Source organism: Erpetoichthys calabaricus, chromosome 5 (genome assembly GCF_900747795.2).
Source record: "Erpetoichthys calabaricus chromosome 5, fErpCal1.3, whole genome shotgun sequence".
Classification (NCBI taxonomy): Eukaryota; Metazoa; Chordata; class Cladistia; order Polypteriformes; family Polypteridae; genus Erpetoichthys; species Erpetoichthys calabaricus.
Genome location: NC_041398.2, coordinates 182,732,644 through 182,745,815, shown reverse-complemented (window position 1 = coordinate 182,745,815; position 13,172 = coordinate 182,732,644). Strand labels below are relative to the sequence as shown.

Sequence of the window (13,172 nt, the reverse complement as noted above, 5' to 3'; positions counted from 1 at the left end):
GCAGATACAAAACCTATTTTCGACACCTAGCTTTACCAATATTAGCTTTAATGATGAAATTTTTCTCTCATTCCAAAACAAGTCTTTCTGAAATTTTAACAATAAGGGACACGAAAAGAAGGATGTTCTGCTTAAATTAAATGAATTAATGCTATACTTCAGGACGACGTGATATTTTTTACCATGTCGCCGACAATGTTAATGAAAAACGCAGTGATGTATGTGGCCGAAATAGCTCAGTTGGGAGAGCGTTAGACTGAAGATCTAAAGGTCCCTGGTTCGATCCCGGGTTTCGGCAATGACCTGTTTTAACATGGTGTACAACTTGTCCCAGTCATATGTTGCAGTAGGAAAAACAGTAACGGAAGTCAAGGTTTATGAACGTTCACCAGTCCGCTTCTCCCAGAGTAAACAATTTCTCAATAACATCTTCGAGTGGAACTGGTCTTCCTTCACCTGTAGAGACAGAATTGGGTAGCAATTGAAATCGTGTGTCACAATTGTTCACAAAAGCAGTGCAAATGCTTTTTTCTCTAAGAAAGAAACAGAATGAGCAGCAGATACAAAACCTATTTTTGACACCTAGCTTTACCAATATTAGCTTTAATGATGAAATTTTTCTCTCATTCCAAAACAAGTCTTTCTGAAATTTGAACAATGCGGGACACGAAAAGAAGGATGTTCTGCATAAATTAAATGAATTAAATGCTATACTTCAGGACGACGTGATATTTTTTACCATGTCGCCGACAATGTTAATGAAAAACGCAGTGATATATGTGGCCGAAATAGCTCAGTTGGGAGAGCGTTAGACTGAAGATCTAAAGGTCCCTGGTTCGATCCCGGGTTTCGGCAATGACCTGTTTTAACATGGTGTACAACTTGTCCCAGTCATATGTTGCAGTAGGAAAAACAGTAACGGAAGTCAAGGTTTATGAACGTTCACCAGTCCGCTTCTCCCAGAGTAAACAATTTCTGAATAACATCTTCGAGTGGAACTGGTCTTCCTTCACCTGTAGAGACAGAATTGGGTAGCAATTGAAATCGTGTGTCACAATTGTTCACAAAAGCAGTGCACATGCTTTTTTCTCTAAGAAAGAAACAGAATGAGCAGCAGATACAAAACCTATTTTCGACACCTAGCTTTACCAATATTAGCTTTAATGATGAAATTTTTCTCTCATTCCAAAACAAGTCTTTCTGAAATTTTAACAATAAGGGACACGAAAAGAAGGATGTTCTGCTTAAATTAAATGAATTAAATGCTATACTCCAGGACCACGTGATATTTTTTTACCATGTCGCCGACAATGTTAATGAAAAACGCAGTGATATTTGTGGCCGAAATAGCTCAGTTGGGAGAGCGTTAGACTGAAGATCTAAATGTCCCGGGTTTCAGCAATGACCTGTTTTAACATGGTGTACAACTTGTCCCAGTCATATGTTGTAGTAGGAAAAACAGTAACGGAAGTGAAGGTTCATGAACGTTCACAAGTCCGCTTCTCCCAGAGTAAACAATTTCTGAATAACATCTTCGAGTGGAACTGGTCTTCCTTCACCTGTAGAGACAGAATTGGGTAGCAATTTAAATCATGTGTCACAATTGTTCAAAAAAGCAGTGCAAATGCTTTTTTCTCTAAGAAAGAAACAGAATGAGCAGCAGATACAAAACCTATTTTCGACACCTAGCTTTACCAATATTAGCTTTAATGATGAAATTTTTCTCTCATTCCAAAACAAGTCTTTCTGAAATTTGAACAATGCGGGACACGAAAAGAAGGATGTTCTGCGTAAATTAAATGAATTAAATGCTATACTTCAGGACGACATGATATTTTTTACCATGTCGCCGACAATGCTAATGAAAAACGCAGTGATATTTGTGGCAGAAATAGCTCAGTTGGGAGAGCGTTAGACTGAAGATCTAAATGTCCCGGGTTTCGGCAATGACCTGTTTTAACATGGTGTACAACTTGTCCCAGTCATATGTTGTAGTAGGAAAAACAGTAACGGAAGTGAAGGTTCATGAACGTTAACAAGTCCGCTTCTCCCAGAGTAAACAATTTCTGAATAACATCTTCGAGTGGAACTGGTCTTCCTTCACCTGTAGAGACAGAATTGGGTAGCAATTGAAATCGTGTGTCACAATTGTTCACAAAAGCAGTGCAAATGCTTTTTTCTCTAAGAAAGAAACAGAATGAGCAGCAGATACAAAACCTATTTTTGACACCTAGCTTTACCAATATTAGCTTTAATGATGAAATTTTTCTCTCATTCCAAAACAAGTCTTTCTGAAATTTGAACAATGCGGGACACGAAAATAAGGATGTTCTGCATAAATTAAATGAATTAAATGCTATACTTCAGGACGACGTGATATTTTTTACCATGTCGCCGACAATGTTAATGAAAAACGCAGTGATATATGTGGCTGAAATAGCTCAGTTGGGAGAGCGTTAGACTGAAGATCTAAAGGTCCTTGGTTCGATCCCGGGTTTCGGCAATGACCTGTTTTAACATGGTGTACAACTTGTCCCAGTCATATGTTGCAGTAGGAAAAACAGTAACGGAAGTCAAGGTTTATGAACGTTCACCAGTCCGCTTCTCCCAGAGTAAACAATTTCTGAATAACATCTTCGAGTGGAACTGGTCTTCCTTCACCTGTAGAGACAGAATTGGGTAGCAATTGAAATCGTGTGTCACAATTGTTCACAAAAGCAGTGCAAATGCTTTTTTCTCTAAGAAAGAAACAGAATGAGCAGCAGATACAAAACCTATTTTCGACACCTAGCTTTACCAATATTAGCTTTAATGATGAAATTTTTCTCTCATTCCAAAACAAGTCTTTCTGAAATTTGAACAATGCGGGACACGAAAAGAAGGATGTTCTGCGTAAATTAAATGAATTAAATGCTATACTTCAGGACGACATGATATTTTTTACCATGTCGCCGACAATGCTAATGAAAAACGCAGTGATATTTGTGGCAGAAATAGCTCAGTTGGGAGAGCGTTAGACTGAAGATCTAAATGTCCCGGGTTTCGGCAATGACCTGTTTTAACATGGTGTACAACTTGTCCCAGTCATATGTTGTAGTAGGAAAAACAGTAACGGAAGTGAAGGTTCATGAACGTTAACACGTCCGCTTCTCCCAGAGTAAACAATTTCTGAATAACATCTTCGAGTGGAACTGGTCTTCCTTCACCTGTAGAGACAGAATTGGGTAGCAATTGAAATCGTGTGTCACAATTGTTCACAAAAGCAGTGCAAATGCTTTTTTCTCTAAGAAAGAAACAGAATGAGCAGCAGATACAAACCCTATTTTCGACACCTAGCTTTACCAATATTAGCTTTAATGATGAAATTTTTCTCTCATTCCAAAACAAGTCTTTCTGAAATTTGAACAATGCGGGACACGAAAAGAAGGATGTTCTGCGTAAATTAAATGAATTAAATGCTATACTTCAGGACGACGTGATATTTTTTACCATGTCGCCGACAATGTTAATGAAAAACGCAGCGATATATGTGGCCGAAATAGCTCAGTTGGGAGAGCGTTAGACTGAAGATCTAAAGGTCCCTGGTTCGATCCCGGGTTTCGGCAATGACCTGTTTTAACATGGTGTACAACTTGTCCCAGTCATATGTTGCAGTAGGAAAAACAGTAACGGAAGTCAAGGTTTATGAACGTTCACCAGTCCGCTTCTCCCAGAGTAAACAATTTCTGAATAACATCTTCGAGTGGAACTGGTCTTCCTTCACCTGTAGAGACAGAATTGGGTAGCAATTGAAATCGTGTGTCACAATTGTTCACAAAAGCAGTGCAAATGCTTTTTTCTCTAAGAAAGAAACAGAATGAGCAGCAGATACAAAACCTATTTTCGACACCTAGCTTTACCAATATTAGCTTTAATGATGAAATTTTTCTCTCATTCCAAAACAAGTCTTTCTGAAATTTTAACAATAAGGGACACGAAAAGAAGGATGTTCTGCTTAAATTAAATGAATTAAATGCTATACTTCAGGACGACGTGATATTTTTTACTATGTCGCCGACAATGTTAATGAAAAACGCAGTGATATTTGTGGCCGAAATAGCTCAGTTGGGAGAGCGTTAGACTGAAGATCTAAATGTCCCGGGTTTCGGTAATGACCTGTTTTAACATGGTGTACAAATTCTCCCAGTCATATGTTGTAGTAGGAAAAACAGTAACGGAAGTCAAGGTTCATGAACGTTCACACGTCCGCTTCTCCCAGAGTAAACAATTTCTGAATAACATCTTCGAGTGGAACTGGTCTTCCTTCACCTGTAGAGACAGAATTGGGTAGCAATTGAAATCGTGTGTCACAATTGTTCACAAAAGTAGTGCAAATGCTTTTTCTCTAAGAAAGAAACAGAATGAGCAGCAGATACAAAACCTATTTTCGACACCTAGCTTTACCAATATTAGCTTTAATGATGAAATTTTTCTCTCATTCCAAAACAAGTCTTTCTGAAATTTGAACAATGCGGGACACGAAAAGAAGGATGTTCTGCGTAAATTAAATGAATTAATGCTATACTTCAGGACGACGTGATATTTTTTACCATGTCGCCGACAATGTTAATGAAAAACGCAGTGATGTATGTTGCAGTAGGAAAAACAGTAACGGAAGTCAAGGTTTATGAACGTTCACCAGTCCGCTTCTCCCAGAGTAAACAATTTCTGAATAACATCTTCGAGTGGAACTGGTCTTCCTTCACCTGTAGAGACAGAATTGGGTAGCAATTGAAATCGTGTGTCACAATTGTTCACAAAAGCAGTGCAAATGCTTTTTTCTCTAAGAAAGAAACAGAATGAGCAGCAGATACAAAACCTATTTTCGACACCTAGCTTTACCAATATTAGCTTTAATGATGAAATTTTTCTCTCATTCCAAAACAAGTCTTTCTGAAAATTTAACAATGCGGGACACGAAAAGAAGGATGTTCTGCGTAAATTAAATGAATTAAATGCTATACTTCAGGACGACGTGATATTTTTTACCATGTCGCCGACAATGTTAATGAAAAACGCAGTGATATTTGTGGCCGAAATAGCTCAGTTGGGAGAGCGTTAGACTGAAGATCTAAATGTCCCGGGTTTCGGCAATGACCTGTTTTAACATGGTGTACAACTTGTCCCAGTCATATGTTGCAGTAGGAAAAACAGTAACGGAAGTCAAGGTTTATGAACGTTCACCAGTCCGCTTCTCCCAGAGTAAACAATTTCTGAATAACATCTTCGAGTGGAACTGGTCTTCCTTCACCTGTAGAGACAGAATTGGGTAGCAATTTAAATCGTGTGTCACAATTGTTCAAAAAAGCAGTGCAAATGCTTTTTTCTCTAAGAAAGAAACAGAATGAGCAGCAGATACAAAACCTATTTTCGACACCTAGCTTTACCAATATTAGCTTTAATGATGAAATTTTTCTCTCATTCCAAAACAAGTCTTTCTGAAATTTGAACAATGCGGGAAACGAAAAGAAGGATGTTCTGTGTAAATTAAATGAATTAAATGCTATACTTCAGGACGACATGATATTTTTTACCATGTCGCCGACAATGTTAATGAAAAACGCAGTGATGTATGTGGCCGAAATAGCTCAGTTGGGAGAGCGTTAGACTGAAGATCTAAAGGTCCCTGGTTCGATCCTAGGTTTCGGCAATGACCTGTTTTAACATGGTGTACAACTTCTCCCAGTCATATGTTGCAGTAGGAAAAACAGTAACGGAAGTCAAGGTTCATGAACGTTCACACGTCCGCTTCTCCCAGAGTAAACAATTTCTGAATAACATCTTCTAGTGGAACTGGTCTTCCTTCACCTGTAGAGACAGAATTGGGTAGCAATTTAAATCGTGTGTCACAATTGTTCAAAAAAGCAGTGCAAATGCTTTTTTCTCTAAGAAAGAAACAGAATGAGCAGCAGATACAAAACCTATTTTCGACACCTAGCTTTACCAATATTAGCTTTAATGATGAAATTTTTCTCTCATTCCAAAACAAGTCTTTCTGAAATTTGAACAATGCGGGACACGAAAAGAAGGATGTTCTGCGTAAATTAAATGAATTAAATGCTATACTTCAGGATGACGTGATATTTTTTACCATGTCGCCGACAATGTTAATGAAAAACGCAGTGATATTTGTGGCCGAAATAGCTCAGTTGGGAGAGCGTTAGACTGAAGATCTAAATGTCCCGGGTTTCGGCAATGACCTGTTTTAACATGGTGTACAACTTGTCCCAGTCATATGTTGTAGTAGGAAAAACAGTAACGGAAGTGAAGGTTCATGAACGTTCACCAGTCCGCTTCTCCCAGAGTAAACAATTTCTGAATAACATCTTCTAGTGCAGGGGTGGGCAGATTCAGTCCTGGAGGGCCGCAGTGGTTGCAGGTTTTTGTTCCAACCCAGTTGCTTAATTAAAAAACAATCCTTTTCAATTATTTAATTTCATGGCTTGCTATTTCTTTAACTCTTCCATGTCAAGTCATTCTCATATCCTAGATTTTTTTTCCTTTCTAAGGATATCATCCAAAAGATTTGAGTTATTCTCAGTGCTTCACTTTTTTCTCTTCACTTTCCAAGTATTTTATTAAACCCAATAGTGCATGATAAGTACACACAGGTGTAAATGGTAACAAGCTAAATGGAGAAATGCTGGTCTCTTTTGTCATTTGCCTTTTATTGCTAATTAGGAGCAATTAAAAACCGAGAGTACAGCTGTTTAAGACTAAAATAAGCAATAAGGGTTCAAAATCTTAACGAGCGAGACAACTAAAGTGAAGCTGAAGTGTTACTTGAGCAATAAGGGCTTCTTATTAAGCAACTGGGTTGGAGCAAAAACCTGCAGCCACTGCGGCCCTCCAGGACTGAATCTGCCCACCCCTGTTCTAGTGGAACTGGTCTTCCTTCACCTATAGAGACAGAATTGGGTAGCAATTTAAATCGTGTGTCACAATTGTTCAAAAAAGCAGTGCAAATGCTCTTTTCTCTAAGAAAGAAACAGAATGAGCAGCAGATACAAAACCTATTTTCGACACCTAGCTTTACCAATATTAGCTTTAATGATGAAATTTTTCTCTCATTCCAAAACAAGTCTTTCTGAAATTTGAACAATGCGGGACACGAAAAGAAGGATGTTCTGCGTAAATTAAATGAATTAAATGCTATACTTCAGGACGACATGATATTTTTTACCATGTCGCCGACAATGCTAATGAAAAACGCAGTGATATTTGTGGCCGAAATAGCTCAGTTGGGAGAGCGTTAGACTGAAGATCTAAATGTCCCGGGTTTCGGCAATGACCTGTTTTAACATGGTGTACAACTTGTCCCAGTCATATGTTGTAGTAGGAAAAACAGTAACGGAAGTGAAGGTTCATGAACGTTCACCAGTCCGCTTCTCCCAGAGTAAGCAATTTCTGAATAACATCTTCGAGTGGAACTGGTCTTCCTTCACCTGTAGAGACAGAATTGGGTAGCAATTGAAATCGTGTGTCACAATTGTTCACAAAAGCAGTGCAAATGCTTTTTTCTCTAAGAAAGAAACAGAATGAGCAGCAGATACAAAACCTATTTTCGACACCTAGCTTTACCAATATTAGCTTTAATGATGAAATTTTTCTCTCATTCCAAAACAAGTCTTTCTGAAATTTTAACAATAAGGGACACGAAAAGAAGGATGTTCTGCGTAAATTAAATGAATTAAATGCTATACTTCAGGACGACGTGATATTTTTTACCATGTCGCCGACAATGTTAATGAAAAACGCAGTGATATTTGTGGCCGAAATAGCTCAGTTGGGAGAGCGTTAGACTGAAGATCTAAATGTCCCGGGTTTCGGCAATGACCTGTTTTAACATGGTGTACAACTTCTCCCAGTCATATGTTGTAGTAGGAAAAACAGTAACGGAAGTGAAGGTTCATGAACGTTCACACGTCCGCTTCTCCCAGAGTAAACAATTTCTGAATAACATCTTCGAGTGGAACTGGTCTTCCTTCACCTGTAGAGACAGAATTGGGTAGCAATTGAAATCGTGTGTCACAATTGTTCACAAAAGCAGTGCAAATGCTTTTTTCTCTAAGAAAGAAACAGAATGAGCAGCAGATACAAACCCTATTTTCGACACCTAGCTTTACCAATATTAGCTTTAATGATGACATTTTTCTCTCATTCCAAAACAAGTCTTTCTGAAATTTGAACAATGCGGGACACGAAAAGAAGGATGTTCTGCGTAAATTAAATGAATTAAATGCTATACTTCAGGACGACGTGATATTTTTTACCATGTCGCCGACAATGTTAATGAAAAACGCAGTGATATTTGTGGCCGAAATAGCTCAGTTGGGAGAGCGTTAGACTGAAGATCTAAAGGTCCCTGGTTCGATCCCGGGTTTCGGCAATGACCTGTTTTAACATGGTGTACAACTTGTCCCAGTCATATGTTGCAGTAGGAAAAACAGTAACGGAAGTCAAGGTTTATGAACGTTCACCAGTCCGCTTCTCCCAGAGTAAACAATTTCTGAATAACATCTTCGAGTGGAACTGGTCTTCCTTCACCTGTAGAGACAGAATTGGGTAGCAATTGAAATCGTGTGTCACAATTGTTCACAAAAGCAGTGCACATGCTTTTTTCTCTAAGAAAGAAACAGAATGAGCAGCAGATACAAAACCTATTTTCGACACCTAGCTTTACCAATATTAGCTTTAATGATGAAATTTTTCTCTCATTCCAAAACAAGTCTTTCTGAAATTTGAACAATGCGGGACACGAAAAGAAGGATGTTCTGCGTAAATTAAATGAATTAAATGCTATACTTCAGGACGACATGATATTTTTTACCATGTCGCCGACAATGCTAATGAAAAACGCAGTGATATTTGTGGCCGAAATAGCTCAGTTGGGAGAGCGTTAGACTGAAGATCTAAATGTCCCGGGTTTCGGCAATGACCTGTTTTAACATGGTGTACAACTTGTCCCAGTCATATGTTGCAGTAGGAAAAACAGTAACGGAAGTCAAGGTTTATGAACGTTCACCAGTCCGCTTCTCCCAGAGTAAACAATTTCTGAATAACATCTTCGAGTGGAACTGGTCTTCCTTCACCTGTAGAGACAGAATTGGGTAGCAATTGAAATCGTGTGTCACAATTGTTCACAAAAGCAGTGCAAATGCTTTTTTCTCTAAGAAAGAAACAGAATGAGCAGCAGATACAAAACCTATTTTCGACACCTAGCTTTACCAATATTAGCTTTAATGATGAAATTTTTCTCTCATTCCAAAACAAGTCTTTCTGAAATTTGAACAATGCGGGACACGAAAAGAAGGATGTTCTGCGTAAATTAAATGAATTAAATGCTATACTTCAGGACGACGTGATATTTTTTACCATGTCGCCGACAATGTTAATGAAAAATGCAGTGATTTATGTGGCCGAAATAGCTCAGTTGGGAGAGCGTTAGACTGAAGATCTAAAGGTCCCGGGTTTCGGCAATGACCTGTTTTAACATGGTGTACAACTTGTCCCAGTCATATGTTGCAGTAGGAAAAACAGTAACGGAAGTCAAGGTTTATGAACGTTCACCAGTCCGCTTCTCCCAGAGTAAGCAATTTCTGAATAACATCTTCGAGTGGAACTGGTCTTCCTTCACCTGTGGAGACAGAATTGGGTAGCAATTGAAATCGTGTGTCACAATTGTTCACAAAAGTAGTGCAAATGCTTTTTCTCTAAGAAAGAAACAGAATGAGCAGCAGATACAAAACCTATTTTCGAAACCTAGCTTTACCAATATTAGCTTTAATGATGAAATTTTTCTCTCATTCCAAAACAACTCTTTCTGAAAATTTAACAATGCGGGACACGAAAAGAAGGATGTTCTGCGTAAATTAAATGAATTAATGCTATACTTCAGGACGACGTGATATTTTTTACCATGTCGCCGACAATGTTAATGAAAAACGCAGTGATGTATGTGGCCGAAATAGCTCAGTTGGGAGAGCGTTAGACTGAAGATCTAAAGGTCCCTGGTTCGATCCCGGGTTTCGGCAATGACCTGTTTTAACATGGTGTACAACTTGTCCCAGTCATATGTTGCAGTAGGAAAAACAGTAACGGAAGTCAAGGTTTATGAACGTTCACCAGTCCGCTTCTCCCAGAGTAAACAATTTCTCAATAACATCTTCGAGTGGAACTGGTCTTCCTTCACCTGTAGAGACAGAATTGGGTAGCAATTGAAATCGTGTGTCACATTTGTTCAGAAAAGCAGTGCAAATGCTTTTTTCTCTAAGAAAGAAACAGAATGAGCAGCAGATACAAACCCTATTTTCGACACCTAGCTTTACCAATATTAGCTTTAATGATGAAATTTTTCTCTCATTCCAAAACAAGTCTTTCTGAAATTTGAACAATGCGGGACACGAAAAGAAGGATGTTCTGCGTAAATTAAATGAATTAAATGCTATACTTCAGGACGACATGATATTTTTTACCATGTCGCCGACAATGCTAATGAAAAATGCAGTGATATTTGTGGCAGAAATAGCTCAGTTGGGAGAGCGTTAGACTGAAGATCTAAATGTCCCGGGTTTCGGCAATGACCTGTTTTAACATGGTGTACAACATGTCCCAGTCATATGTTGTAGTAGGAAAAACAGTAACGGAAGTGAAGGTTCATGAACGTTAACACGTCCGCTTCTCCCAGAGTAAACAATTTCTGAATAACATCTTCGAGTGGAACTGGTCTTCCTTCACCTGTAGAGACAGAATTGGGTAGCAATTGAAATCGTGTGTCACAATTGTTCAGAAAACCAGTGCAAATGCTTTTTTCTCTAAGAAAGAAACAGAATGAGCAGCAGATACAAAACCTATTTTCGACACCTAGCTTTACCAATATTAGCTTTAATGATGAAATTTTTCTCTCATTCCAAAACAAGTCTTTCTGAAATTTGAACAATGCGGGACACGAAAAGAAGGATGTTCTGCGTAAATTAAATGAATTAAATGCTATACTTCAGGACGACGTGATATTTTTTACCATGTCGCCGACAATGTTAATGAAAAACGCAGTGATATTTGTGGCCGAAATAGCTCAGTTGGGAGAGCGTTAGACTGAAGATCTAAAGGTCTCTGGTTCGATCCCGGGTTTCGGCAATGACCTGTTTTAACATGGTGTACAACTTGTGCCAGTCATATGTTGCAGTAGGAAAAAAAGTAACGGAAGTCAAGGTTTATGAACGTTCACCAGTCCGCTTCTCCCAGAGTAAACAATTTCTGAATAACATCTTCGAGTGGAACTGGTCTTCCTTCACCTGTAGAGACAGAATTGGGTAGCAATTGAAATCGTGTGTCACAATTGTTCAAAAAAGCAGTGCAAATGCTTTTTTCTCTAAGAAAGAAACAGAATGAGCAGCAGATACAAAACCTATTTTCGACACCTAGCTTTACCAATATTAGCTTTAATGATGAAATTTTTCTCTCATTCCAAAACAAGTCTTTCTGAAATTTGAACAATGCGGGATACGAAAAGAAGGATGTTCTGCGTAAATTAAATGAATTAAATGCTATACTTCAGGACGACATGATATTTTTTACCATGTCGCCGACAATGCTAATGAAAAACGCAGTGATATTTGTGGCCGAAATAGCTCAGTTGGGAGAGCGTTAGACTGAAGATCTAAATGTCCCGGGTTTCGGCAATGACCTGTTTTAACATGGTGTACAACTTGTCCCAGTCATATGTTGCAGTAGGAAAAACAGTAACGGAAGTCAAGGTTTATGAACGTTCACCAGTCCGCTTCTCCCAGAGTAAACAATTTCTGAATAACATCTTCGAGTGGAACTGGTCTTCCTTCACCTGTAGAGACAGAATTGGGTAGCAATTGAAATCGTGTGTCACAATTGTTCACAAAAGCAGTGCAAATGCTTTTTTCTCTAAGAAAGAAACAGAATGAGCAGCAGATACAAAACCTATTTTCGACACCTAGCTTTACCAATATTAGCTTTAATGATGAAATTTTTCTCTCATTCCAAAACAAGTCTTTCTGAAATTTGAACAATGCGGGACACGAAAAGAAGGATGTTCTGCGTAAATTAAATGAATTAAATGCTATACTTCAGGACGACGTGATATTTTTTACCATGTCGCCGACAATGTTAATGAAAAACGCAGTGATATTTGTGGCCGAAATAGCTCAGTTGGGAGAGCGTTAGACTGAAGATCTAAAGGTCCCTGGTTCGATCCCGGGTTTCGGCAATGACCTGTTTTAACATGGTGTACAACTTGTCCCAGTCATATGTTGCAGTAGGAAAAACAGTAACGGAAGTCAAGGTTTATGAACGTTCACCAGTCCGCTTCTCCCAGAGTAAACAATTTCTGAATAACATCTTCGAGTGGAACTGGTCTTCCTTCACCTGTAGAGACAGAATTGGGTAGCAATTGAAATCGTGTGTCACAATTGTTCACAAAAGCAGTGCAAATGCTTTTTTCTCTAAGAAAGAAACAGAATGAGCAGCAGATACAAAACCTATTTTCGACACCTAGCTTTACCAATATTAGCTTTAATGATGAAATTTTTCTCTCATTCCAAAACAAGTCTTTCTGAAATTTGAACAATGCGGGACACGAAAAGAAGGATGTTCTGCGTAAATTAAATGAATTAAATGCTATACTTCAGGACGACATGATATTTTTTACCATGTCGCCGACAATGCTAATGAAAAACGCAGTGATATTTGTGGCCGAAATAGCTCAGTTGGGAGAGCGTTAGACTGAAGATCTAAATGTCCCGGGTTTCGGCAATGACCTGTTTTAACATGGTGTACAACTTGTCCCAGTCATATGTTGCAGTAGGAAAAACAGTAACGGAAGTCAAGGTTTATGAACGTTCACCAGTCCGCTTCTCCCAGAGTAAACAATTTCTGAATAACATCTTCGAGTGGAACTGGTCTTCCTTCACCTGTAGAGACAGAATTGGGTAGCAATTGAAATCGTGTGTCACAATTGTTCACAAAAGCAGTGCAAATGCTTTTTTCTCTAAGAAAGAAACAGAATGAGCAGCAGATACAAAACCTATTTTCGACACCTAGCTTTACCAATATTAGCTTTAATGATGAAATTTTTCTCTCATTCCAAAACAAGTCTTTCTGAA

General features: G+C 38.5%; 9 non-coding genes across 9 annotated transcripts; all 9 read left to right on the top strand.

Annotated features, from left to right (window-relative positions):
• The first annotated feature begins 225 nt into the window (after positions 1–225).
• trnaf-gaa (transfer RNA phenylalanine (anticodon GAA)) lies at positions 226–298 on the top strand. Its single transcript has one exon. It is a non-coding gene; the product is annotated as a tRNA-Phe (tRNA).
• Positions 299–782: 484 nt separating this feature from the next.
• On the top strand, positions 783–855 carry trnaf-gaa (transfer RNA phenylalanine (anticodon GAA)). The gene has a single exon. It is a non-coding gene; the product is annotated as a tRNA-Phe (tRNA).
• A 1,575-nt stretch (positions 856–2,430) lies between these two features.
• On the top strand, positions 2,431–2,503 carry trnaf-gaa (transfer RNA phenylalanine (anticodon GAA)). The gene has a single exon. It is a non-coding gene; the product is annotated as a tRNA-Phe (tRNA).
• Positions 2,504–3,532: 1,029 nt separating this feature from the next.
• trnaf-gaa (transfer RNA phenylalanine (anticodon GAA)) lies at positions 3,533–3,605 on the top strand. Its single transcript has one exon. It is a non-coding gene; the product is annotated as a tRNA-Phe (tRNA).
• A 2,011-nt stretch (positions 3,606–5,616) lies between these two features.
• trnaf-gaa (transfer RNA phenylalanine (anticodon GAA)) lies at positions 5,617–5,689 on the top strand. The gene has a single exon. It is a non-coding gene; the product is annotated as a tRNA-Phe (tRNA).
• Positions 5,690–8,355: 2,666 nt separating this feature from the next.
• On the top strand, positions 8,356–8,428 carry trnaf-gaa (transfer RNA phenylalanine (anticodon GAA)). Its single transcript has one exon. It is a non-coding gene; the product is annotated as a tRNA-Phe (tRNA).
• Positions 8,429–10,000: 1,572 nt separating this feature from the next.
• On the top strand, positions 10,001–10,073 carry trnaf-gaa (transfer RNA phenylalanine (anticodon GAA)). Its single transcript has one exon. It is a non-coding gene; the product is annotated as a tRNA-Phe (tRNA).
• Positions 10,074–11,102: 1,029 nt separating this feature from the next.
• Positions 11,103–11,175, top strand: trnaf-gaa (transfer RNA phenylalanine (anticodon GAA)). Its single transcript has one exon. It is a non-coding gene; the product is annotated as a tRNA-Phe (tRNA).
• A 1,029-nt stretch (positions 11,176–12,204) lies between these two features.
• On the top strand, positions 12,205–12,277 carry trnaf-gaa (transfer RNA phenylalanine (anticodon GAA)). Its single transcript has one exon. It is a non-coding gene; the product is annotated as a tRNA-Phe (tRNA).
• Positions 12,278–13,172: the final 895 nt, after the last annotated feature.